This window comes from Oncorhynchus mykiss, chromosome 6 (genome assembly GCF_057628025.1).
Source record: "Oncorhynchus mykiss isolate SJ-2025 chromosome 6, ASM5762802v1, whole genome shotgun sequence".
Classification (NCBI taxonomy): domain Eukaryota; kingdom Metazoa; phylum Chordata; class Actinopteri; order Salmoniformes; family Salmonidae; genus Oncorhynchus; species Oncorhynchus mykiss.
In genome coordinates, this window is record NC_143027.1 from 50,333,768 (window position 1) to 50,359,525 (window position 25,758).

A 25,758-nucleotide genomic window follows, 5' to 3' on the forward strand; every position below is an offset into this window, starting at 1 on the left:
ACTCTTACGCTCTGCTTTTCACAAAGTAGTTCCACAGTATCTGTAGTCTTCTGGACCATAGACCTGGGGTTCTCAACCTTTTCTCTTCCGAGTCTCTGGGGTGAATCACTAATTCAAATGATTAGAAATCGCCTTTAAAAATAGGGTACAACAAAACTGTGTAGTGTACATAATCGGAGTTAGGAGGCAAACAAACTACTCCTCTCACACTGCATTGAGATCTTTGTTGTCCAGTCACAGTGCAGATGCAAGTCACGTGATCTGATGGCGAGCACGTTATGCAGTGCAATAGCTGCTGTATCCGATCACGGGTTAGATGCAAGTGACGGCAGGTGCCAAGATGGCTGCTTGAACAGACGCTTTTTTTACCGAGCTCCGTACCAAACTTCAGAAAGATTGTGAAAAAAAAAAAAAAAGTTTAGTCATTATTATTTTTTATTTGTTCAATATATAAGACCTTTCCTGTGACTGGAATGATAATTGGATAATTTATTTCAGCATGCCCAAGCAAAGTCGTGACAAAAAAAGAAAGGAAGAAGTTAGCCGTTCTATTGCTAATCAACAAGAGAGAAACGTGCTTATAGACAACAGCCAAAACTGCGCTTCGCCTATGGATAATAGCATGCTTTCGAATGCTGAAGATGACGAATTCTCCTCTTCACCGGTTACTCCGTGCAAACCTCCACCCTCCAAAAAACCCAACATGAACTCTGACATCGTGGCTACCCTCTCCTTACTCATCAACTCCAGGTGTGACGCCATTGAGAAAATGGTAAGCGCGAACACCATGGTTATCGAAGGCTTGAAAAAGACTGGAGTTTGCATGTGGTGAAATTAATGATGTGAAAACGAGAGTGGCAAAAGTTTTAAAAAATGTGGAAAGTGTGGAAAATAATAACAATGTCTACCATAGACGTCTCACTGATCTGGAACAATATAAAAGAAAATGGAACCTGAGACTCTACGGCTTGCCAGAGGTGGAGAATGAAGATGTGCGAGGAGAGGCTATCCGTATCTGCCAAGAAGTTTTGCCTGCAGAGAAGAACAAAGTTGGTGATACCATCGACGTTGTACATCGCCTCGGCAAGAAGCAACAGCAAAACGATTCAAGACCCAGGGGTATCATCATCCTATTCACTACCAGATTCTAGATTCTACAGGGATGCTGTCTGGAAAGCTGCTAGGAAGAACGCCTTCCTTCAGAGCCATGGTATGCGTTTCGCCGAGCATCTCAACCCGGAAGACATAGAAAGAAGGAACAAGTTGTGGCCAACGATCAAGATAGCACGAAGTGAGGGGAAGGCTGCTTACTTCGTCGGAGGACGAGGTTTCATCAACGGTTCAGAAATCCATATTCCTCCCTAAAATATCACCAGAAGGAACAGGTTGCCATGGTATTCTGCCATGGTATTCTCATTTTCCTTATGTGGTTTACCTAACAAGCATCAGGTGACTATTTTACAGGAATACTCAGGAATTTAAATTCATTAGTTTGTTCTTGTATGACCAGAATACCTATTTTGTTTACAAAATTACGAAGAAGATTGAAAGCTGAATTTATGTTTTATGTATACAGTAACCAAGATACTGTTTTAAATGGTATACAGGTCTGCTCTGACTTTACACGGTTATTGTTCTATTTATTTATTAATACTTATTTCCAAAAAAGGTCTTAAGAAAGTTTATATGTAAAACATTTTGTTATTCAATTATTTTATGACCAGTTTTCATATGTACTTAAAATAGTAGGTACCCTTTTATTTAAATTATTATTTGTTGTTTTATTTCTCAGAATAGTTCCTGATTATACTAAAGAGGGTTTTTAGTCTCTCTTACTACAAGAACCCATGGTTTGGTCTTGAACATAATTTCCAGTTGAGTTGAATTTCAAAGGTTATGGAATAAGCTATTTTCACTTTAAATTGACTTAAATGGTGCAGATCTCGGTTCCTTATCGTTTACGTTCACTGCTCCTACGTCTTTGACTCATCCTACTACAGTTTGTACTTTTATATAATCTTTGCTGTTTTGTCTTTGTCTATATTATCTCTTAATGCTAGGGGGTTACGAAACAGTGTGAAGCGCAAGGCCTTATTTTTATTTGCTAAACAATTTCGAACAGATTTTTGCTTTTTTCAAGAGTCTCACTCAATTTTGGCTGATGCCAACTTCTGGAGGTCACAGTGGGGCAACGATATTTGGCTTTCCCATGGATCTGAACGCTCTGCTGGTGTCATTACAATGAAAAACACCTTTGGTGGTAATATTCTACACTCGGAATGTGACCCCTTTGGTCACTTTATTTGTCTTGTGATCAGTGACAATGACATTACGCTCATTACTGTAAACTTCTACGGGTACAACACCAAACATGAGAATGATGAGTTGCTTGAATCTATAGAGAAACATATACTTCATTGGTTATCTAAATTTCCCAATTCGTTATTACTGATAGGAGGGGACTTTAACATTACAATAGATAATTCAACTGATAGATGGCCCCCAGGTAGGCCAACCAATCAGAATTTGGGTTTAATACTTTTTATGGAAAAGTTTGATCTTACTGATATATGGAGAGAGAGGTTTCCGGCCGAAAGATCATTCACTTGGAGTAACAAAACAGGCTCCAGACAATCCAGAATAGATTGGCTTATATCCAAATGTATTGATAGTGAGTGTGTTACTACAAATATTTGTACTACTCCCCTCACAGACCATAAGGCTATTTACATTGATATCAAAATATTTACCCCTGATACGAACCTTGGTAGAGCATCCTACTGGAAGCTAAATAGCTCATTATTAAATAATGATATAGTTACATTTGAGGTTAAAGATCTGCTCTCACACTTTTGGGAAAAGGCTTGTGAAGAAAAATCTTATTGCAAGAACTGGGAGCTCTTTAAATTTGAGGTGTCTAAATATCTTAGAAAATATGGTAGTAATCTTGCTAAGACCAGAAGAGCTGAGGAGGAAAAGGTGATCATTAAGATAACTTCCCTTTCTCAGAGGTCCCCAGCTGACCTCTTGGGGGAGGAGAAGATGGAACTAATTGAGTTACAAAATAAACTGGATAATATATATAGATTAAAAGCAGAAGGAGCCTTTATTAGATCTCGGAAAAAATGGATTGAGGAGGGAGAACAGAATTCATCCTATTTCTTTAGACTTGAGAAATTTCACTCTAAAAATAACACTATCCATAAGTTAAACATTGATGGTGTTATTACAGATGACCAAAAATGTATCGCTAAATACTGCAGCAATTTTTACAGAAAATTGTATAGCTCTACGTACTGTCAGGAATCCACAGATGTGTTTTTCAGGATGTTGTATTATGCCTGTTGTATTATTATTATACCTTATGTCATGCCTTATTGGAATGGATTTATTGATAATATCTGTTGGAAAAAAGTTTGGATGTTGCCACACACATACCTACTTGTTAACAAAATTAAGGAAGTTTCCTTTAAAATTATTCATAAATATTATCCTGCCAACCACTATATGAAGAAGTTTAAGGAAAACATAAACTCAAATTGCTCTTTTTGTAATGACCACCCAGAAACAGTTGTGCATCTTTTTTGGCATTGTATGCATGTAAGATGTCACACCCTGGTCGAAGTATTTTGTGTTTATCTTTATTTATTTGGTCAGGCCAGGGTGTGGCATGGGTTTTTGTATGTGGTGTGTATGTATGGGGATTGTAGCTAGTGGGGTGTTCTAGCTAAGTCTATGGCTGTCTGAAGTGGTTCTCAATCAGAGGCAGGTGTTTATCGTTGTCTCTGATTGGGAACCATATTTAGGCAGCCATATTCTTTGAGTTTGTCGTGGGTGATTGTCCTTAGTGTCCTGATGTCATTGTTCTGTGTTAGGTTACACAAGTATAGGCTGTTTAGGTTTTCGTTAAGTTTATTGTTTTGGTAGTGTTTGTGTTTAGTGTGTTACTTCATTAAACATGGATTGCAATAGACACGCCGCATTTTGGTCCGACTCTCCTTCTCATCAAGAAAACCGTTACATAAGAAAACTGTGGCAAGACACCAGTAGATTTATAATTGAACACATTTATGAAGATGTTACACTATTGTGGAGAGATGTACTGTTTGGATTCTTTACATACAATAGAAATAAGCGGAATCATTTTTATGTAATTATTCTTTTGGCCAAATTTCATATACACAAATGTAAATTTACAAACAGAACCACATTTTCGTACCCTACAAAAAGAAATTGAACTGTATTTTAAGACAGTTAAATGCTCTACTAACAAAAAAGCTGTTAGAATTGTAAGTATATGCATGTCCCTTAAGGTTCTTGTGTAATTGTAATGTGATATTGTACCCCCTAGCTCGATTGTCTATTGTTTGTAATCTATGTATGCTTGTGTTCCCTCATGTGCTTTATGTATTGATTTGAAATTAATAAAAATAAAAAATAAAAGTTAGATGCAAGTGACGCACACGTATGCATTCGCTCGCGGATCACGTGACTTGTATCTGCTCTGTGATTGAACGATGCAGACCACAACGCTCATGGTTAGCGTCGTTTTTTGGTGCTCTTTGCACCAGCATCTGATGGTAAGAACATGAATTCTCAACAGAGGCTGAAACATTCATAACCGATGGGCACTACATCAACATGCAAATGATCTTGCAATCTCGGGATAAAATGAAATGTTTGTGGCACAGTAATATCGCTATCGTTAATATTTATTATCACAACGGGTGATTACATTGAGAATTATCTTACTGGAACCGGTCGTCTGTGCCCTATTGGGAAAACTCTTTGTTAATGGTAAAAAATGTAAAAAAACAACACCCACCCAAGCAAGTTGTAATTTCAGGCAGTCTTTTCAAACAGCTCTTACACTAAAAGTGCATTATGATAAAATGAAATATATACAGTTGAAGTCGGAAGTTTACATACACTTAATTTGGAGTCATTAAAACTCGTTTTTCAACCACTCCACAAATTCCTTGTTAACAAACTGTAGTTTTGGCAAGTCAGTTAGGACATCTACTTTGTGCATGACACAGATAATTTTTCCAACAATTGTTTACAGACATATTATTTCACTTACAGTGAATTATATCACAATTCCAGTGGGTCAGAAGTTTACATACACTAAGTTGACTGCCTTTAAACAGCTTGGAAAATGCTTGGAAAATATTTGAAATTCACTGCTCGACTGAGGTACAATTATCTGTATGTGTGGGGTACAGAGATTAGGTAGTCATTCAAAAATAATGTTAAACGTTATTATTGCACACAGAGTGAGTCCATGCAACGTATTGGGATAACTCTCTTTGTTAATGGTAAAAAATAAAAAAATAAAAACACCCAGCCAAGCAAGATGTAATTTCAGGTGGTCTTTCAGCTCTTACACTAAAAGTGCATTATGCTAATTTAACAGTATTATTCCAACCTATAAATAAAAAGCATATACACAATATGACACTCAATTTGTGCAAATATGCACAAAAATATTTCAGCAGATTTCGGGTTTTTGTGTGGCTTAATTCATGTTAAAAGACACACATCTTTATGCGACTTAATATGTAGGAAAATACTCATTTTTGTGCGACTTCATTCATAGGAAAATACATATTTTGGGGGCAAACTAAGGAACAATATTTAGAAAGTTATTAGAGCAATGCATGATGGGCAATGATGTTCTACACTGTATTTTTTTGTGTCCCACATTTATTTATATATATATATTTTTAAACGTGTTAACAACCCAATATTGTTAATCAATCAGGTTGTCACCAAAATAATTATGATATAATAGTAGCCTTACATTGTTGTTTTGTTTATTAATGCCAATACTGTTTTCTATGCTTGTTTTCGCTTAATAATTTGGGGTACTGGTGCACTTGTCGTCAGAAAGACCCTTTTTTCCCTGTAGGCAACAGTAGGCCTACACAATTTTCTTCATAACGCATGACATATTTTGTGGAGCCACCATTACACAATTTTCTTTATTATGCATTTTATACAAGGCTATGTTGAGAAATGCTCAGTCTAAAGCCATTCAGCTAAGGGTTTCATAGCCCTATAATAATGATTCAAGTTATATCACCTTTATAAGGGTTTATTTACAACCTCTGGGGTATAACATGTTGGGCAAAGTGGTATAAGAGAATCTGACATATAACCCCAACTTGAGTTCACTCTTCACCATTGAGAACCAAGAGGGGCCTAGCTTCGTCCTTCATGACTGGGAAAGGCCTCGATTCTAGGCCGTTGAAAATCCTACATCCATCTCATTAGATCAGAACAGGATGGATGGCCTCCCGAGTGGCGCTGTGAGCTCGAACAGCCATTTCCATGAAATCCTAGTAGGTCTGAGCAGAGGCAGTAGGCCGATAATGCTGGCAAATGCCTTGTTACAGTAGCCTGAGTAAAAAGCATGATTGACACTAGAGGTCGACCGATTATGATTTTTCAATACCGATTAATCGGCCGATTTTAATGTTGTTGTTTTTTAAATAAAAAATGTATTTATAATAATGACAATTACAACAATACTGAATTAACACTTATTTTAACTTAATATAATACATCAATAAAATCAATTTAGCCTCAAGTAGATAAGTGTAACAGTATAGCTTTCGTCCCTCTCCTCGCTCCTCCCTGGGCTCAAACCAGCAACACAACGACAACAGCCACCACATTGAAGCAGCGTTACCCATGTAGAGCAAGGGAAACAACCACCCCAAGGCTCAGAGCGAGTGAAGTTTGAAACGCTATTAGCGCGTGCTAACTAGCCAGCCATTTCACTTCGGTCACACCAGCCTCATCTCTGGAGTTGATAGGTCTGAAGTCATAAACAGTGCAATGCTTGAGCACAAGGAAGAGTGCTGGCAAAACGCACGAAAGTGCTGTTTGAATGAATGTTTACGCACCTGCTTCTGCCTACCACCGCTCAGTCAGATACTTAGATACTTGTATGCTCAGTCAGATTATATGCAACACAGGACACGCTAGATAATATCTAGTAATATCATCAACCATGTGTCATTAACTAGTGATTATGATTGATTGTTTTTTATAAAATTAGTTTAATGCTAGCTAGCAACTTACCTTGGCTTACTGCATTTGCGTAAAAGGCAGTCTCCTTGTGGAGTGCAACGAGAGAGAGGCAGGTCTTTATTGCGTTGGACTAGTTAACTGTAAGTTTGCAAGATTGGATCCCCCGAGCTGACAAGGTGAAAATCTGTCTTTCTGCCCCTGAACGAGGCAGTTAACTCACCGTTCCTAGGCCGTCATTGAAAATAAGAATGTGTTCTTAACTGACTTGCCTAGTTAAATAAAGATAAAATAAAGGTGTAAAAAAATAAAAATAACCTGTCCTGGCTGGATACCCTGTAGCCCGGCAAGTGAGGCGGGGTGGAACAGACCGCACTGGGCTGTGCTGGCGAACCAGCGACACCGTGCTTAGGGTTGGTGCCATATACCCCGGGCCGAGGAGACGCACTGGAGACCAGATACTCTGAGCCCGCTTCATTTCTCCTGGCTCGATGCCCACTCTAGCCCGGCCGATACGAGGCGCTGCGATGTAGCACACTGGGCTATGCCTGCGTACTGGGGACACCGTGCGCCTCACAGCATAACACGGTGCCTGCCCGATCCACCTCTCGCCACGGTAGGCACGGGGAGTTGGCTCAGGTCTCCTACCTGACTTAGACTGTGTTCCCCCCAATACATTTTTGGGGCTGCCTCCCGTCCCTGTTGCGCTGCCGTGCTAACTCCTCATAATGCCGCCGCTCGGCTTTGGCTGCCTCCAGCTCTTCCCGGGGGCGGCGATATTCCCCAGCCTGTGCCCAGGGTCCCCTACCGTCCAAAATCTCCTCCCAAGTCCAGGAGTCCAGAACCCTCTGCTCCTGGTTACCACGCTGCTTGGTCCGGTTGTGGTGTGGACCAAAGCGCAGCGTTGTACGTGTTCATGATTTTATTAACTGAACACTGAAATACAAAACAGCAACGTGAATAAACGAAAAAAACGAAACAGTCCTGTAAGGTGCAGAAAACACTAAACAGAAAATTAAACACCCAACCAAAATGGGGAACACAGGCTACCTAAGTATGATTCTCAATCAGAGACAACGATTGACAGCTGCCTCTGATTGGGAACCATACCAGGCCAAACACATAGAAATACCAAACATAGAACAAAAACATTGAATGCCCACCCCAACTCACGCCCTGACCAACCTAAAATAGAAACATGCAAAAGGAACCAAGGTCAGGACGTGACACACACAAAAAAGTGTGTATTTTCACACGAATTAAGCCACACAAAAAAACACAAAATCTTCTGAAATACTTTTTGTACATACAATGCCAGTCAAATGTTTAGACACACCTATTCATTCCAGGGTGTTTCATAATTTTTTACAATTTTCTACATTATACAATAATAGTGAAGACATTAAAACTATGAAATAACACATATGGAATCATGTAGTAAGCAAAAAAGTTAAACAAATCAAAATATATTTTATATTTGAGATTATTCAAAGTAGCCATCTTTGCAGACTCTTGGCATTCTCTCAACCAGTTTCATGGGGTAGTCATGGAATGCATTTCAATTAACAGGTGTGTCTTGTTAAAAGTTCATTTTCATGCGTTTGAGCCAAACAGTTGTGTTGTGACAAGGTGGGGGTGGTATACAGAAGCCCTATTTGATAAAAGACTGAGTCCATATTATGGCAAGAACAGCTCAAATAAGCAAAGAGAAATGACAGTCCATCATTACTTTAAGACATGAAGGTCAGTCAATCTGGAAAATGTCAAGGACTTGGAAAGTTTCTTCAAGTGCAGTCGTAAAAACCATCAAACGCGATGATGAAACTGGCTCTCATGAGGACCGCCACAGGAATGTAAGACCCAGAGTTACCTCTGCTGCAGAGGATGTTCATTAGAGTTTACTCCAACTGAGATTGCAGCCCAAATAAATGCTTCAATTACTTAAATTAACAGACGAGTCTCAACATCAACTGTTCAGAGGAGACTGCGAGAATCAGGCCTTCATGGCCAAATTGCTGCAAAGAAACCATTACTAAAGGACACCAATAATAAGAAGTGTCTCGTGTTTCTTGGGCCAAGAAACACGAGACCGGTGGAAATCTGTCCTTTGGTCTGATGAGATTTTTGGTTCTAGCCGCCATGTCTTTGTGAGATAGAGAGTAGGTGAATGGATGATCGCCGCATGTGTGGTTCCTACCGTGAAGCATGGAGGGGGAGGTGTGATGGTGTGGGGGTGCTTTGCTGGTGACACTGATTTATTTAGAATTCAAGGCACACTTAACCAGCATGGCTACCACAGCATTCTGCAGCGATACGCCATCCCATCTGGTTTTTGCGCTTGTTGGGACTTTCATTTGTTTTTCAACAGGACAATGACCCGAAATACACCCCTAGGCTGTGTAAGGGCTATTTGACCAAGATTGAGAGTGATGGAGTGCTGCATCAGATGACCTGGCCTCCACAATCACCCGACCTCAACCCAATTGAGATGGTTTGGGATGAGTTGCAGCCAACAAGTGCTCAGCATATGTGGAAACTCCTTCAAGACTGATGGAAAAGCATTCCTCATGAAGCTGGTTGAGGGAATGCCAAGAGTGTGCAAAGCTGTCATCAAGGCATAGGGTGTCTACTTTGAATAATCTTAAATATAAAATATATTTTTATTTGTTTAACACTTTTTGGATTACTACAAGATTCCATATGTTTTATTTCATAGTTGTGATGCCTTCACTATTATTCTACAATGTTGAAAATAGTAAAAACTCATTTTTAAAAACTTGAATGAGTAGGGTTGTCCAAACTTTTGAGTGGTACTGTATTTGCCTGAATTGAGTGTGAAATTGCATTGTTTAATCACTACTCTCACGAAAAGGCTCTTTCAGTGACTCTGCAACTCAAATCCCAATTTTTGGCCATTTCTGGCCTGGCTCAAAGTGTTGGTGGACTACAAATCTGAAGTCAACTCCACTTGACATTGTGTAGCACTATGTTAAAATAGCCACAATAAGGATTAACCACAATAGTGGGATTTGCAATGCACCTATAAAATAAAAGTCCATAATTGAAAGTGAACCAAATGGTTCTAGATAATACTAAACACGCTAATATTTGTGTTAACTGTGGGTGTCATCCCTTGTGTACCACACACTCCAGCAGCCCCCGCAAGGTGGTGGAGCTCACAGGCTTTGGTGGCCCTCAGCTCCCAACATAAAAGTATTATTTTGGCAGTATAGAAATTAGAATACTAGGATGGACATTATGGAGAATGTATCTGCACTGAATGTTTGTCATATTTTTGTTATATTTTTGTTATTTTATGAGGCCATCCCTTGTATCATTTTCTAGGCCTCCTAGGTATAATGTATATGATTACTGCCACTAGGGGGAGCTGTGACGTCAAATGGGAGCTTTAGTGAGATTGTGAGGTCTTGGAGGCAGTGTTGCCAACTTAGCGAGTATTCAGACCCCTCTAGCGACACATTTTCAAAAAAGTGACTAGCGAAAAATCTAGCGACTTTTTCTGGTGTTATTGGAGACTTTTGGAGACTCTGACGTGAAAGCACGTATTGTTCTTACTCTTCTCAACGAGCAGCAGGTGCTGCCATGGGCCCGCCCCACCCTCACGCACGCGGGAAGCCGCCACTGTCTGATCCCGCCCTGCCTTACATTTAAAAAAAACAATTAACCTGAATTAGGGCCAGACTAGTTACCATCATTTTCTCACATTGCCATTGACAGTTTTTTCTATTGTCTCTTTTTGGTTAATTTAGATTATTGTTAATGTAGATTGTACACAAAAAAATGTTAAAAATGTTATAGTTAAAAATGTTAATGTTTTACTGTGACTTCTTGTAGGCTCCTAAGTGGACCATAAGGTTAAAAACCAAACCAAATTAAGAAAACTAAACTAAAAAACTATCAAATAAAAAACCAAATAAGTCCCCCAGTGTCTCTTTTGCCAGTCCCAAGCCCGGATAAAGGAGGAGGATTGGAATTGTGACATTAAATAAAACAAGAATTGACAGAAGAAAGTTCATTTGCAGTTCTAAACATATTTAGGGTGTTTTTTACTCACTTTTTGTCTCTCCCGCAACGTTATTCCTCTCTCCTACAGCTTCCATTACAATTACATGCACATGGCCAATTATGCAAATTATGTGATGACGTCATTTTGCGACTTTTAGGACAGACAATAGCTACTTTCCTTACTGTGGAGTTGGCAATACTGCTTTGCTTGGAGGTTCTTCTTCAATCTTGGAGAATGCCTACTACTAAACACCTCTAACCTTTCTCTGTCTCATCATTTTATTCTGTTAATTCAGGTATGTAATGTACAAAAGTGCAATATGACTCTCAAAATATTGAGGTAACATGGTTAATTACATAGTCCTTAAGTTTGGTGATGTTTGAAGGCCATTGGAGAGAGTTTTAATCGAGTGAAAAACTTGTTGGTATTTTCCCCATTGTAAGTAATGGAGGCGTGCTAGGTTGATAGGAGGTGTGCTAGGTTGATAATGGTTTATATGTAAGAAAAGATTTTAAAAAATGTCCCACCTTTATTTAACTAGGCAAGTCAGTTAAGAACAAATTCTTATTTACAATGACGGCCTACACCAACCAAACCCGTACGACGCTGGGCCAATTGTGCGCCGCCCCATGGGACTCCCAATCACGGCCGGTTGTGATACAGCCTGGAGTCAAACCAGGGTGTCTGTAGTGACGCCTCTAGCACTGAGATGCAGTGCCTTAGACTGCTGGCGTCTGAACTTTTTGAACTTTTTTAAACATCGTTTTAGCTCATATTTGCGATGTGACAATAAAATGTGGTAAAGTGTTGATATTTGTACAGAAATAACGTTTAACAGTTCGCTAGCTTGTGTTAGAGTTGCGTCAATTCGAATCTGGTATCAGGATAAATATGACAATGAGTCACCGATTGTATACTATGTCTTTTTTATTAGCTAAGCAATAAGTGGTAAATGCAATTTTCGTATATACGGGCTCTCTGTCCCACCTCGCAGGGCAAACAGAGAACTGACTTGTTCTTGACAAAGATATTATAAATAAAGTGGGCGTGGTTTAGACTCACCCAGCCTATCGTTGATTGTTGGCGTAGAGCTGGTCCCGGCCCCCAGGCGCTCCAGTTGATAGATGTAACTGTTGCTGTGAAGAATATCTATGCGCTTATGCTCGATACCGTTATCTTGCACCTGGCTCCTGTTATCTAACAAAAGACAGTTTGTTCTCGCAACACTACGTTCTGAATGTGCCCCCCCCAACTCATTGCACAGTTCCTGTCTTCATGTTATTCTGTATTTTTCCACCATGAGAAAGGCCCATGGCCCTGAAACTGTTGACAATGTTTCAAGTCAGCTATGTTGCATAACACATATACATCCACACAAGCCAACAGCAGATAATATTCAATCACATATATGGTAACGGGCTATAGTTCATAACACAGAATCCTCATACTTGATGCTTACCGAATTTAGCTTGGCTGGGCTCTAGCTAGCCCTAGGCTAGTTGGTTTCGGTCAATGTTAGCTTACATGTTGGGGATTTATAGTGTTAATGGTTGTAGCATTGTGTAGCACAGGCCTCCAGTAATTTTCAACTTTTTCGAGATTGACACTGATGGTACAGTCAGTTATGTACAGTGCTTTCAGAAAGTATTCAGACCCCTTCCCTTTTTACATATTTTGTTACGTTAGAGCCTTATTCTAAAATGGATTAAATAAAAAAAATCTCCTCTTCAATCTACACACAATACCCCATAATGACAGAACGAAAACAGGTTTTTTGATTTTTGGGCAAATGTATGAAAAGTAAACAACATAAATATCTTATTTACATAAGTATTCAGACCCTTTGCTATGAGACTCGAAATTGAGCACAGGTGCATCCTTCTTCCATTGATTATCATTGGGATGTTACTACAACTTGATTGGAGTCCACCTGTGGTAAATTCAATTGATATATAAGATCCCACAGTTGACAGTGCATGTCAGAGCAAAAACCAAGCCATGCATGAGGTTGAAGGAATTGTCTTTAGAGCTCTGAGACATAATTTTGTAGAGGCACAGATCTGGAGAAGGGTACCAAAAAAATATTCCAGATGTTCAACCATCTCTGCAGCACTCCACCAATCAGGACTTTACAGTAGAGTGGCCAGACTGAAGCCACTCCTCAGTAAAAGGCACGTGACAGCCCGCTTGGAGTTTGCCAAAAAACACCTAAAAGGACTGACCATGAGAAACAAGATTCTCTGGTCTGATGAAACCAAGATGGAACTCTTTTGTCTGACTGCCAATCGTCACATTTGGAGGAAACCAGGCACTGATACCACATTTCATTGATCCACAATCCATAGGTAATGCTGTTCAGTGCAAAATGAATGTCAATACGAACAAAATTCTGACTGGGGAGTATATTTTCCCACATCAACAGTCCCGCAATAAGAGCTACAACGCTAATATTTGTGTAAATCGTTCACAGTTGTGTTCTGTGGGTGTCACTGAGTAGAATGATAACTATTTTCATTGAGTCACAATCCATAGGTAAGGTTGTGCAGTGAAATAGTATGCCCACAATGCAAATCTGAAGTCACAGCCACAGAGTGATTTCTTTTGTCAAATTAACTAATTATATTTTGTTGAATTTATATAACACTCCAACCTTGTTCAGCATATTCTAGTCCAAATATGGAATGATTCCACTTTTTCTAATCATTTGCATCACTTTCTTTGAGGAACTTTTATTTTGAAGGTAAACCGCAAATTGCACAACTGTGGCCAATCCTCATTGTGGCTAGCTTCACATTGGTGTCTCGACTCTCACACCGCAGTTGCTTTTGGTGTTGCTACTCGCTGTCATTTCCATTAAGACAGAGGGCAACGCGGCAGAACAGAGTTGGTGAGCCGTGATTTAAATCTTTAAACGTCTGGATATTTGAATTAAGTGCTTTTGTTGCTTGAAAGAGGAACATTGTCGGCCCGGCAGTCACTGCCATAAAGTACGTTAGCTTAACTAACGTTAGCGTTTCTCGGGGAGTTGGCTAGCTAGCTAACGTTAGCTAAACTAGCGAATCAAAAGAGACTAGCAAAGTCATATTTTTTTCCACATTTTCCAATTGTATCTTTTAATTAGAAACATTCACACGTTATGTTTTTTGGTCAGTCATAGTAGATAACGTTAATAGTTAGTGGCTACAACCTTGCTAGGTAACGACGTTGGTTAGCTAGCGTAGTAGCTGGATAGTTAGCAAGCTAGCTATCTGGTGTGAGTGATAATGTAATTGAAGCAGGTCATTCCCCTTTGTTTAATAGCTTAGTCAAGTTATCTAGTAGACTATATAACTCATATGAAGTTACAGACCAACAGTTGTGAGAATAAAACAGTTTCTAGCTTGTTAGCTAGAAATATTTTTGGAAACCAACGTCTAAAGGATAAAGTGATTGACGTTTTGCAGGACGACTGGTACATGAGGTCTGGTCCTATTTTTAACCGGGATTTCGTTTAGAGAACCAGTGGGCTCCTCAGAAAATAACTTGGGCGGGTTCGCATTGGGCGATGAAGGGGAGTGGAGAATGTTTGAAGTATGGTAACCTATGCGGTTCCACAAAAGCGCTAACATCCGGTTTTCAGGGTTGCTGTCAGAGATACATTTGAGGAGATGGGGAAACTTAATTTAAATCATACAAAAGCCCCCGCCCCGTTGTGTACTTTGCCCATGCGTCGGCCACGGGTTGAGCGGTGCATTCTGGGATATTCCGAGACAAGGCGAGCTCTCGTTCAAGGAAGAAATGGCAGTCAATTGGGCGTGACATTACCTACTTTTGAGAAAAATGGGCAGGTTTCTTGATCCATAGCCTGACTTTGAGAAGTGAGTGCGTGGCGACGTTCTTATCAACAAGTGACGCAGCATGACGATGTGAACGCGATTGATCAACAGTCTGCTAGCTGAGGCGTTATGTTCCTCCTGTCATATCCAATGTGATATCTATCTCATTTCTCTAATATCTCTAAGTATTTTACAACTTCCGTTTCCACTGAAAAACGGAAGTAGGGACTCTGCGTAGGCGTCATTCTACACTTGCTTATTCTTGCTGGCTTCTCAGAGGTCATAGCAAGACCTTGCAAGAATAAAGCGCTGACCTTGGCGATTTCCCTTCAAAATATAAGTCACGCAAAGATGATTAAAAAATATATACAAGTGGTCGACAACATTTTATTAGGAAATGTTAGCAGACTTGAAATGTTGTTTAACAATATCAAAGTGAATAGCCATAATAGCACAAATAATATTATAACATTGACATTATATTTTAACAGCATTAAAATGAAAGATTACTGGAGTTATGGTAACAGTAATTAAAATAAAACATGATGTATAATAATATTACTATTATAATACATTTTAAATCCCATTGTTATTTAGCCCATTTGTATTACACTATGTTCAGTATGTTTTTCATTTTGGGCCTGCACGTTAACACTAGAAGCTTATTACTTAAAATAGATCAATTGAAAGTGTGTTCACAGCTCCAATCCAGATGTGTTGGTCATTACTGAGAGAGTGTATTGAATACTGACGTTAACCTTTCTGGTTATAACCTTTTTCGGCAAGACAGATCTTCCAAATGTGGGGGAGTGGCAATCTTTACCAAGGATCACCTTCAGTGCTCGGTTGTCTCAACCAAGTCTGTACACTAAAAATGTGATTAGCTGGTTTTATTCATTAAACTTTCAAATAACTTATCTGTTGCTGGGTGCTATCGTCCTCCATCAGCACTGGCCTGTACTCTATCTGCCCTAAGCTCTATCCTGGCCCCTTACACAAAGTCTGAATTTGTTCTGCTTGGTGACTTAAACTGGGACATGCTTAAACCACCTGACCAAGTCTTAAAGCAATGGGACTCCCTGAATATTTCTTAGTTTATTACCAATCAAATCAAAGTTTATTTGTCACGTGTGCTGAATACTACCGGTGTAGACCTTACAGTGAAATGCTTACTTACAGGCTCATACCAATAGTGCGACAAAAAGGTGGGTGTGGGTGTAAGTAAAGAAATAAAACAACAGTAAAAATACATTTGAAAATAACAGTAGCAAGGCTACATACAGACACCGGTTGGTTAGTCAGGCTTATTGAGGTAGTATGTGCATGTAGGTATGGTTAATGTGACTATGCATATATGATGAACAGAGCGTAGCAGTAGCGTAAAAAGGGTGGTTGGCTGGTGGTGGGACACTGCCGATAGCCCGGTTAGCCAATGTGCGGGAGCACTGGTTGACTCCAAAAACTCAGAAAAGCTTTGACAGTGCTACTTTAGCTTTTTTGACACGCAAAGACGCAAACAGCGTTCCGTAGTATATATATGTTGTGAAGCTAATAACAGTGACACTGTTACTGTCTAACTCCGGTAGGGCAACATCTGAAAAATAGCCCAGTTGGTAGTGTGGTACCGGTGCTCGACCAGTTGGCGAAAACCAACATCACCTACGACAGAGAACGGTTGATTGTCAAGGGCATGAATTCCATTGTTGGCTTTAATGGATTTCGCCTTTGAGTTGTCTCGCTGAAATTTTATTTTTCAAATGACTGCTCGATCCACACAGCAGACATTGTGTGGACTTGGTTAGGAATGCTGTGTTGCACATGCAGCTCAACATTTTACGTGCTGTTATTACGTCATGTACCAACGTTATATAGGTATACATGGCAGCTGGGACATCTGTTTTTATCATTGGCCGATACCGATTTTGGCATTTTTAGCTATTATTGGCCAATTCCAATATGTTCACCGATTTTTTTTTTTTTTTTTTTTTTTTTTTTTTTTTTTTTTTTTTTTTTTTTTTTTTTTTTAAATTAATTTTTTTTTTTTTTTTATCGTGCATCCCTAATATTTTTATTGGACATATAAAGAAATACAAATTGAACAGATACATCATTTTATACCCTATACTTGTGGAAACACCTCACTCCCCTTAACAACAAAAGCAGCATACAATTGTCTATAATAGTACATAAATATACAATCGCAGTCAAAAGTTTAGACAACTGTTCATTCAAGAGTTTATTTTATTTATTTATTTTTTTTACCATTTTCTACATTGTAGAATAATAGTGAAGACATCAAAACTATGAAATAACACATGGATCCCTGTAGTAACCCATAAGTGTTTAACACGTCTAAATATATTTGAGTGTTTCCAAAGTAGCCACCATTTGCCTTGACAGCTATGCACACTCTTGGCATTCTCTCAACCAGCTTTATGAGGAAGTCCGTTTTCAACAGTCTTGAAGGAGTTCCCACACATGCTGAGCACTCGTTGGCTGCTTTTCCTTCCCTCTGCAGTCCAACTCATCCCAAACCATCTCAATTGGTTTGAGGTCGGGTGATTGTGAAGACCAGGTCATCTGATGCAGCACTGCATCACTCTCCTTGGTCAAATAGCCCTAATACAGCCTAGGGGTCTATTTCGGGTCATTGTCCTGTTGAAAAACAAATGATAGTCCCACCAAGTGCAAAAACCAGATGGGATAGCGTATCGCTGTAGAATGCTGTGGTATCCAGGCTGGTTAAGTGTGCCTTGAATTCTAAATAAATCAACACCACCTCCTCCATGCTTCACGGTTGGAACCACACATGCGAAGATCACCTGTTTAGCTACGGTGCATCTCACAAAGACACGGCGGTTGGAACCAAAAGTCTCTAATTTGGACTCATCAGACCAAAGAACAGATTCTCCCTGAACAGTTGATGTTGAGATGTGTCTGTTAGTTGAACTCTGAAGCATTTATTTGGGTTGCAATTGCTGAGGCTGGTAACTCTGCAGCAGAGGTAACTCTGGGTCTTTTCTGTGGCGGTCCAGTTTCATCATGAGACCCAGTTTCATAATAGCTAGCGTTTGATTGTTTTTGCGACTGCACTTGAATAAACTTTCAAAGTTCTTGACATTTTTCACATTGACTGACCATGTCTTAAAGTAATGATGGACTGTCATTTCTCTTTGCTTATTTGAGCTGTTCCTGCCATAACATGGACTTGGTCTTTTACCAAATAGCACTATCTTCTGTATACTAACCCTACTTTGTCACAACACAACGGATGGGCTCAAACGCATTAAGAAGGAAAGAAATTCCACAAATTAACTTTTAACAAGGCACACTTGTTAATTGAAATGCATTCCAGGTGACTACCTCATGAGGCTGTTTGAGAGAATGCCAAGTGTGTGCTAAGCTATCATCAAGGCAAAGGGTGGATACTTGAAAGAATCACATAAATAAAATATATTTTGATTTGTTTAACACTTCTTTTTTTTGGTTACTACATGATTCATTCGTATGTCATTTCATTGTTTTGATTTCTCTATTAAATGTTATTTGTGGAATTTCTTTCCTTATTGTGGTTGGGCCAATCAGTTGTGTTGTAGGGTAGGGATGGAATACAGAAGAGAGCCCAATTTGGTTATAGACCAAGTCCATATTATAGCAAGAACCGCTCAAATAACAGAGAAACTCCGACCGCTTTCCACCGCTGAAGAAAGTGCATTTGTTATAAAATATCATTTTTATTAGTGTTGCACCTCAACCATCCTATTTATGCTATTTGTATTCCTCCGCCAGTTTTGATCCTTGAATTGGACACACAGACCAGTTCCCTACATCCTCCCACTGCCACGAACTCCTCCATGTTTCGAGTAATCCTCTAATCAATTGGTTATCTTGGATTGAGCAGACCTTCGCATACAATTCCGGTAACTCCATAAAAGACAACTCTACCATTCCAATTTACAATATCGTTTAAAAACAGAAGTTTTCAAACATCTTTCCATAAATATATTTTTTTCAACCAGCACATTTGAGTTCAACCATAATATTTGTTATCTTTTCAGGGGGGTGAAATTGTAACCAGCTCTTCAATGCTTGTTTGAAAAGGAGAGATTTTGTAAAGGTTTCATTTTCAATTAATCGAAAATGAGACGTGGTAAGCGGCACAAAAGGGCAATTTTTAAACAATGGATTATTTCTCTTAGTTATCTACTTGAGAGCCATTTCGGGTTCAAGTAAAACTTTTGTGTAAGTGAAGCTTTTTAGAGGTTTATTGCTTTTATATTTAATAATCTCAACCCACCCATTTCATATTCATTATAGATAGGCACGCTCTTGTCTGGTTTAGCATCCCAGTTGAAGCGAAATATTTTTTACTCGTGTGATTGGAAAACGAATCATCAGGAGTAGGCAGCGCCATAAGTGAGTAATCCGAGTTATGATATGACTAAGGAGTTAATCCGTGTAATTTTTCCATAAATATACAGGTATTTAACTCTCCATGGTTGCAGGATCTTGTTTATTGAAATTCATTGTGGAGCGCTCATTTATATATTTTGTGATATGAATACCAAGTATGTCTACTTCACCATTTTATAGGTAAACTGCAGGGTAATGCAAAAGTTGTATTTTTTAAAGATCCAATACGTAATATTGTACACTTATCATAATTAGGTTTTAGTCCAGAGAGTACAGAAAAATGATCTAGATCTTCATTGAGACATTGCAGGGATCTAGCTTGCGGACGTAATATAAAACTTGGGTCATCAGCATACATGGACACCTTCTGTTTTTAAGCATTGGATTTCTAATCCTCTACAGTTATTTGATCTGATTTGAATAGCTAAAATTTGGATGGCCATAACGAATAGATATCGTGACCCTTGTTTAACTTCTCTTGACAATTCAAAACTCTAATAAGTAGCCGCTATTTATTGTTTTATGCCTGGGGTTGCTAATGCGTTACTTTAACCCATTTGAATAAGAAACTCACTGAAATGGAAAAAATCCAAGCATTTATATATTAAATCCAGTCTTGCTTTATCGAAAGGCCAGTTTTTTTTTTAGATGGAATTTGATCTTTTATATTTGCCATCCGGGTCTTGTTTTAATAATAGTGAAATCAGACCTTCCTTCTGAGTTCCTGACAGGCTACCATTTCTAAAGGCGTAGTTAAAACATACTAATCATTGGGCTTTGAGTATATCAAAAAATGCTTGACATACCTGTACTGGTATTCAATCAAGCCCTGGTGTTTTTCTAGACTTAAAGCCTTAAAGTTATTCCTCTAGTTTTGCCTTCACACAGATTTTTTTGTGCATTTGTTAATAATATTTTTTTGGTGGAGATTCCTTACCGTAATCGTCATTGAAAGGATGAGACTGAAAGGGAACATCTGCTTAAAATACTTAGATTCCTCTTTTAAAATTTAATTCGGAGAATCATAGATGACTGTCTTTGACTAGTTTCTGCAAATTATTTTTGGTAGCATTCCTGTGTTGGAGATCCTAGAAGAATTTGGTGCTTTTTTGTATTTGTTTTGTATTTTTGTAATAGATTACATTAGATCGTTACTCAAGAAGTTCCTCCAGTTCTTTTTGTTTTTCCTCTAATTTGTTTTGTATCTCAAAAGTACCTTTTTTCATTTCTATTTACCTGTGCTATTAGTTAATGTATTTCCCTTTAGTCTTGTCTCTTAAGCCAGTAACTGCTTTTTTTTTTATCATTGATGAATATTGAATTGAATGACCTCTGAAGGTACATTTAAAGGTACCCCCAAACAAGGGGATTTCCTGAACATAAACTCAGCAAGAAAAAGTAACATCCTCTCACTGTCAACTGCATTTATTTTCAGCAAATTTAACATGTGTAAGTATTTGTATGAACATAAGATTCAACCACTGAGACATCAATTTAACAAGTGGCACAGACATGTGACTAACTGAAATTTAATGTGTCCCTGAACAAAGGGGGGTAACCGTCAGTATCTGGTGTCGCCACCAGCTGCATTAAGTACTGCAGTGCATCTCCTCAAGGACCGCACCAGATTTGCCAGTTCTTGCTGTGAGATGTTACACCACTCTTCCACCAAGGCACGTGCAAGTTCCCGTATATTTGGGGAATGGCCCTAGCCCTCACACTCCGATCCAACAGGTCCCAGATGTGCTCAATGTGATTGAGATCCGGACTCTTCACTGGCCATGGCGGAACACTGTCATTCGTGTCTTGCAGGAAATCACGCACAGAACGAGCAGTATGGCTGGTGGCATTGTCATGCTGGAGGGTCATGTCAGGATGAGCCTGCAGGAAGTGTACCACATGAGGAAGGAGAATGTCTTCCCTGTAATGCACAGCGTTGAGATTGCCTGCAATGACAACAAGCTCAGTCCAATGATGCTGTGACACACTACCCCAGACCATGACAGACCCTCCACCTCCAAATCGATCCCGCTCCAGAGTACAGGCCTCGGTGTAACGCTCATTCCTTCGATGATGAACGCGAATCTGGCCATCACCCCTGGCGAGACAAAACCGCAACTCATCAGTGAAGAGTGCTTTTTGCCAGTCTTGTCTGGCGTTTGTTCCCATAGGTGACGTTGTTGCCGGTGATGTCTGGTGAAGACCTGCCTTACAACAGGCCTACAAGCCCTCAGTCCAGCCTCTCTCAGCCTATTGTGGACAATCTGAGCACAGTAGAAAGGCCTCTTTTAGTATCATATGTTTTCATAACTGAGACCTTAATTGCCTACAGTGTGTAAGCTGTTGGTGTCTTAACGACCGTTCCACAGGTGCATGTTCATTAATTGTTTATGGTTCATTGAACAAGCATGGGAAACAGTGTTTTAAAACCCTTTGCAATGAAGATCTGTAAAGTTATTTGAATGTTTACAAACTATCTTTGAAAGACAGGGTCCTGAAAAGGGGACATTTATTTTTTGCTGAGTTTATATTGTACTGAAAAAAATGCAGTTATAAATGATTTTGTCCTAGTTAAGAATAAATTGTCCTCCAGTAGACTTTCTTTAAATGTCCGATATCCCCGTCCGCGTGGAATTTCTGTGAGTTAATTGAAGGCCAATTAGATGATCAGATTGCATGCTCTCCTATCAATACTTTTTTAACATTGTGATTCAAGAGAGAAAGAGACAAGGAGGTAGTCAATCGGTCTAGCTTGATCAAGTCTCCATGTATATCAAGTTAAACTTATCAAATCAATGTTTATTTGTCACGTGCGCTGAGTACAACGGGTAGACCTTACAGTGAACACAATGCAAATAGTCCGGGAAGCCATTTGATTACCTGTTCAGGAGTCTTATGACTTGGGGGTAAAAACTGTTGAGAAGCCTTTTTGTCCAAGACTTGGCACTCCGGTCCTGCTTGCCATGCGGTAGTAGAGAGAACAGTCTATGACTGGGGTGGCTGGGGTCTTTAACAATTTTTAGGGCCTTCCCCTGACACCGCCTGGTGTAGAGGTCTTGGATGGCAGGCAGCTTAGCCCCAGTGATGTACTGGGCCGTACGCACTACCCTCTATAGTGCCTTGCGGTCAGAGGCTGAGCAATTGCCGTACCAGGCAGTGATGCAACATGCTAAATCTTTTTAGTTTCCTGAGGGGAATAGGCTTTGTCGTGCCCTCTTCAGGACTGTCTTGGTATTTTTGGATCATTCTAGTTTGTTGTTGATGTGGACACCAAGGAACATGAAGCTCTCAACCTGCTCCACTACAGCCCCGTCGATGAGAATGGGGGTGTGCTCGGCCCTCCTTTTCCTGTAGTCCACAATCATCTTCTTAGTCTTGGTTACGTTGAGGGATAGGTTGTTATTCTTGCACCACCCGGCCAGGTCTCTGACCTCCTCCCTATAGGCTGTCTCGTTGTCGGTGATTAGGCCTACCACTGCTGTGTCGTCTGCAAACTTGGTGTTGGTTGTCCCTGGCCATGCTGTCGTGGGTGAACAGGGAGTACAGAAGGGGACTGAGCACGCTCCAGTGTTGAGGATCAGCGTGGCAGATGTGTTGCTACCTACCCTCACCACCTGGGGTTGGCCCGTCAGGAAGTCCACGATCCAGTTGCAGAGGGAGGTGTTTAGTCCCAGGATCCTTAGCTTAGTGATGAACTTTGAGGGCACTATGGTGTTGAACGCTGAGCTGTAGTCAATGAATAGCATTCTCGTGTAAGTGTTCCTTTTGGCAAGGTGGGAAAAGGCAGTGTGGAGTGCAATAGAGATTGCGTCATCTGTGGATCTGTTTGGCTGTAATGCAATTTGGGATGCAGTCTAGGGTTTCTGGGATAATGGTGTTGATGTGAGCCATTACCAGCCTTTCAAAGCACTTCATGGCTACGGACGTGAGTGCTACGGGTCTGTAGTCATTTAGGCCGGTTACCTTTGTGTTCCTGGGCACAGGGAGTATGGTGGTCTGCTTGAAACATGTTGGTATTACAGACTCAATCAGGGACATGTTGAAAATGTCAGTGAAGACACCTGTAATTTGGTCAGCACATGCCCGGAGCATACGTCCTGGTAATCCGTCTGGCCCCGCAGCCTTGTGTATGTTGATCTGTTTTAAGGTCTTACTCACGTTAGCTATGGAGAGCGTGATCACACAGTCATTCGGAACAGCTGATGCTCATGCATGCCTCAGTGTTTCTTGCCTCGAATCGAGCATAGAAGTGATTTAGCTCATCTGGTAGGCTCGTGTCACTGGGCGGCTCTCGGCTATGCTTCCCTTTGTAGTATGTAATAGTTTGCAAGCCCTGCCACATAAGACGAGCGTCGGAGCCGGTGTAGTATGATTCAATCTTAGCCCTGTATTGACGCTTTTGGTGGTTTGTCGCAGGTCATAGTAGGATTTCTTGTAAGCTTCCGAGTTAGAGTCCTTCACCTTGAAAGCGGCTGCTCTACCCTTTAGCTCAGTCCGAATGATAACTGTAATCCATGGCTTTTGGTTGGGGTATTTACGTACAGTCACTGTGGGGACGATGTCCTCAACGCATTTATTGATAAAGCCAGTGACTGATGTGGTGTACTCTTCAATGCCATCGGAAGAATCCCGGAACATGTTCCAGTCTGTGATGGCAAAACAGTCCTGTCGTTTAGCATCTGCTTCATCTGACCACTTTTTTTTAATAGACCGAGTTACTGGTGCTTCCTGCTTTAATTTTTGCTTGTAAGCAGGAATCAGGAGGATAGAGTTGTGGTTGGATTTACCAAATGGAGGGTGTGGGAGAGCTTTGTACGCATCTCTGTGTGGAGTACAGGTGATCTAGAATTTTTTTCCCTCTGGTTGCACATTAAACTTGTTATGGAAATTTGGTAGAACTGATTTAAGTTCCTCTGCATTAAAGTCTCTGGCCACTAGGGGCTCTGCCTCTGAGTGGTTTCCTGTTTGCATTCAGTCAGCTGTATAAGGAAATAAGCAGTCTTCGTGCCAGCATCTGTTTGTGGTGGTAAATAAACAGCCACAAAGTATAGCTGAGCACTCTCTAGGCAAGTAGTGTGGCCGGCAATTTATCACAATATACGAGCAACATCTAGAGACTTCCTTAGATTTCGTACACCAGCTGTTGTTTACAAATATGCACAGACCACCCCCCTCCCACCCTGTCTTACCGGAGTGTGCTGTTCTATCTTCCCGGTGCAGTGTCTCCTGATAGCTGAATATCCATGTTGTCATTCAGCCACGATTCCGTGACACATAGGATATTAGTTTTTGATGTCCCGTTGGTAGGATAATCGTTTTCGTACCTTGTCTAATTTATTGTCCAATGATTGCACGTTGGCGAGTAGTATTGACGGTAATGGCAGCTGTCCCACTCGCCTTCTCCGGGTTCTGACCAGGCATCCGGCTCTATGTCCTCTGTACCTGCGTCGCTTCCTCTTGCAAATAACGGGGATGTCGGCCCTGTGGGGTGGAGTCGTGTTAATGCAGAATTGTCTTGCTGAGTTTTGTAAATGTTGATTTTAAATGTTTGCAATTTCTGCTCGGCATCAGACTAAGTTTGTGCTTCAGTTGTACTTCTTAACTCAATTCACAACAATTCACAAATTGCATTCTATCAGCAGACGGGGCTCTGAATGATGTGTAGCTACTTTTCTCCGTTATTTTTCTCGGTGTAGCCAGACTGTCTTTCTCAGGTAAATTGCAAGATTAACTTTAAGCAAAACATTAGGAAATGTAGCTTTCTTTGATAGGCCTAAACATTAGAAATGTGATAGCAATGCATCCATTTTGGAAAAAAATGCCTTTTCATTGTAAGCTCATTCACTTACCAGCAACTCCAGACTCCACAAAGACACAGGTTGTAGACATGCTGCTGGAGAGCCATTAATGCGTCAAATCATTGTTCATTTGCATATTATCTCTTTCACATTTGCTTGTAAATGTCCAAAATCACCAAAAAATTACATTTAAATAGCTTCTACTTATAGGTATAACTTTATGAGCTGGATTCCCTCGTTAGCATGTCAAACTAACAACCTCCTTGGAAATTCGCTATTGTGCTTGTTGGCATTTTTTGGGCGCCCCCTTGTGTACTAAGCTGGTAATAGTGTAAATGCCTTGATGGTATTACGATGCCCAAACCTAGTATTAAAGAGCTGAAAGGTATAGACATTTTTGTCTTTATGTTTAAGAAACACACTTTTTTACCGAAACACATCAATTTATAGAGTGGAAACTAGAGGTCGACCGATTATGATTTTTCAATGCCGATGCCGATTATTGGAGGACCAAAAAAACCCGATACAGATTAATTGGCCAATTTATTAAAAAATATATATTACATTTTATTTATTTGTAATAATGACAATTACAACAATACTGAATGAACACTTATTTAACTTAATATAATACATAAATAAAATCAATTTAGCCTCAAATAAATAATGA

General features: G+C 39.9%; 1 protein-coding gene and 1 long non-coding RNA gene across 8 annotated transcripts in view; both read left to right on the forward strand.

Moving 5' to 3' along the window:
• The first annotated feature begins 314 nt into the window (after positions 1–314).
• Positions 315–3,973, forward strand: LOC149982904 (uncharacterized). Its single transcript, XR_016496731.1, has 2 exons — positions 315–772; positions 914–3,973. It is a non-coding gene; the product is annotated as an uncharacterized LOC149982904 (long non-coding RNA).
• Positions 3,974–13,789: 9,816 nt separating this feature from the next.
• Positions 13,790–25,758, forward strand: part of ogdha (oxoglutarate dehydrogenase a) — a 72,864-nt gene continuing 60,895 nt past the window's right edge. For 3 of the 7 annotated variants that reach the window (XM_090238154.1, XM_090238152.1, XM_090238153.1), the window contains exons 1-2: positions 13,831–13,949; positions 18,667–18,797. The gene's annotated coding sequence lies outside the window, so the exon portion shown is untranslated. Of the gene's footprint in view, positions 13,950–18,666; positions 18,798–25,758 lie in introns of all 7 variants that reach the window. The other 4 variants (XM_090238155.1, XM_021606719.3, XM_021606721.3 and 1 more) reach the window with 3 other exon arrangements.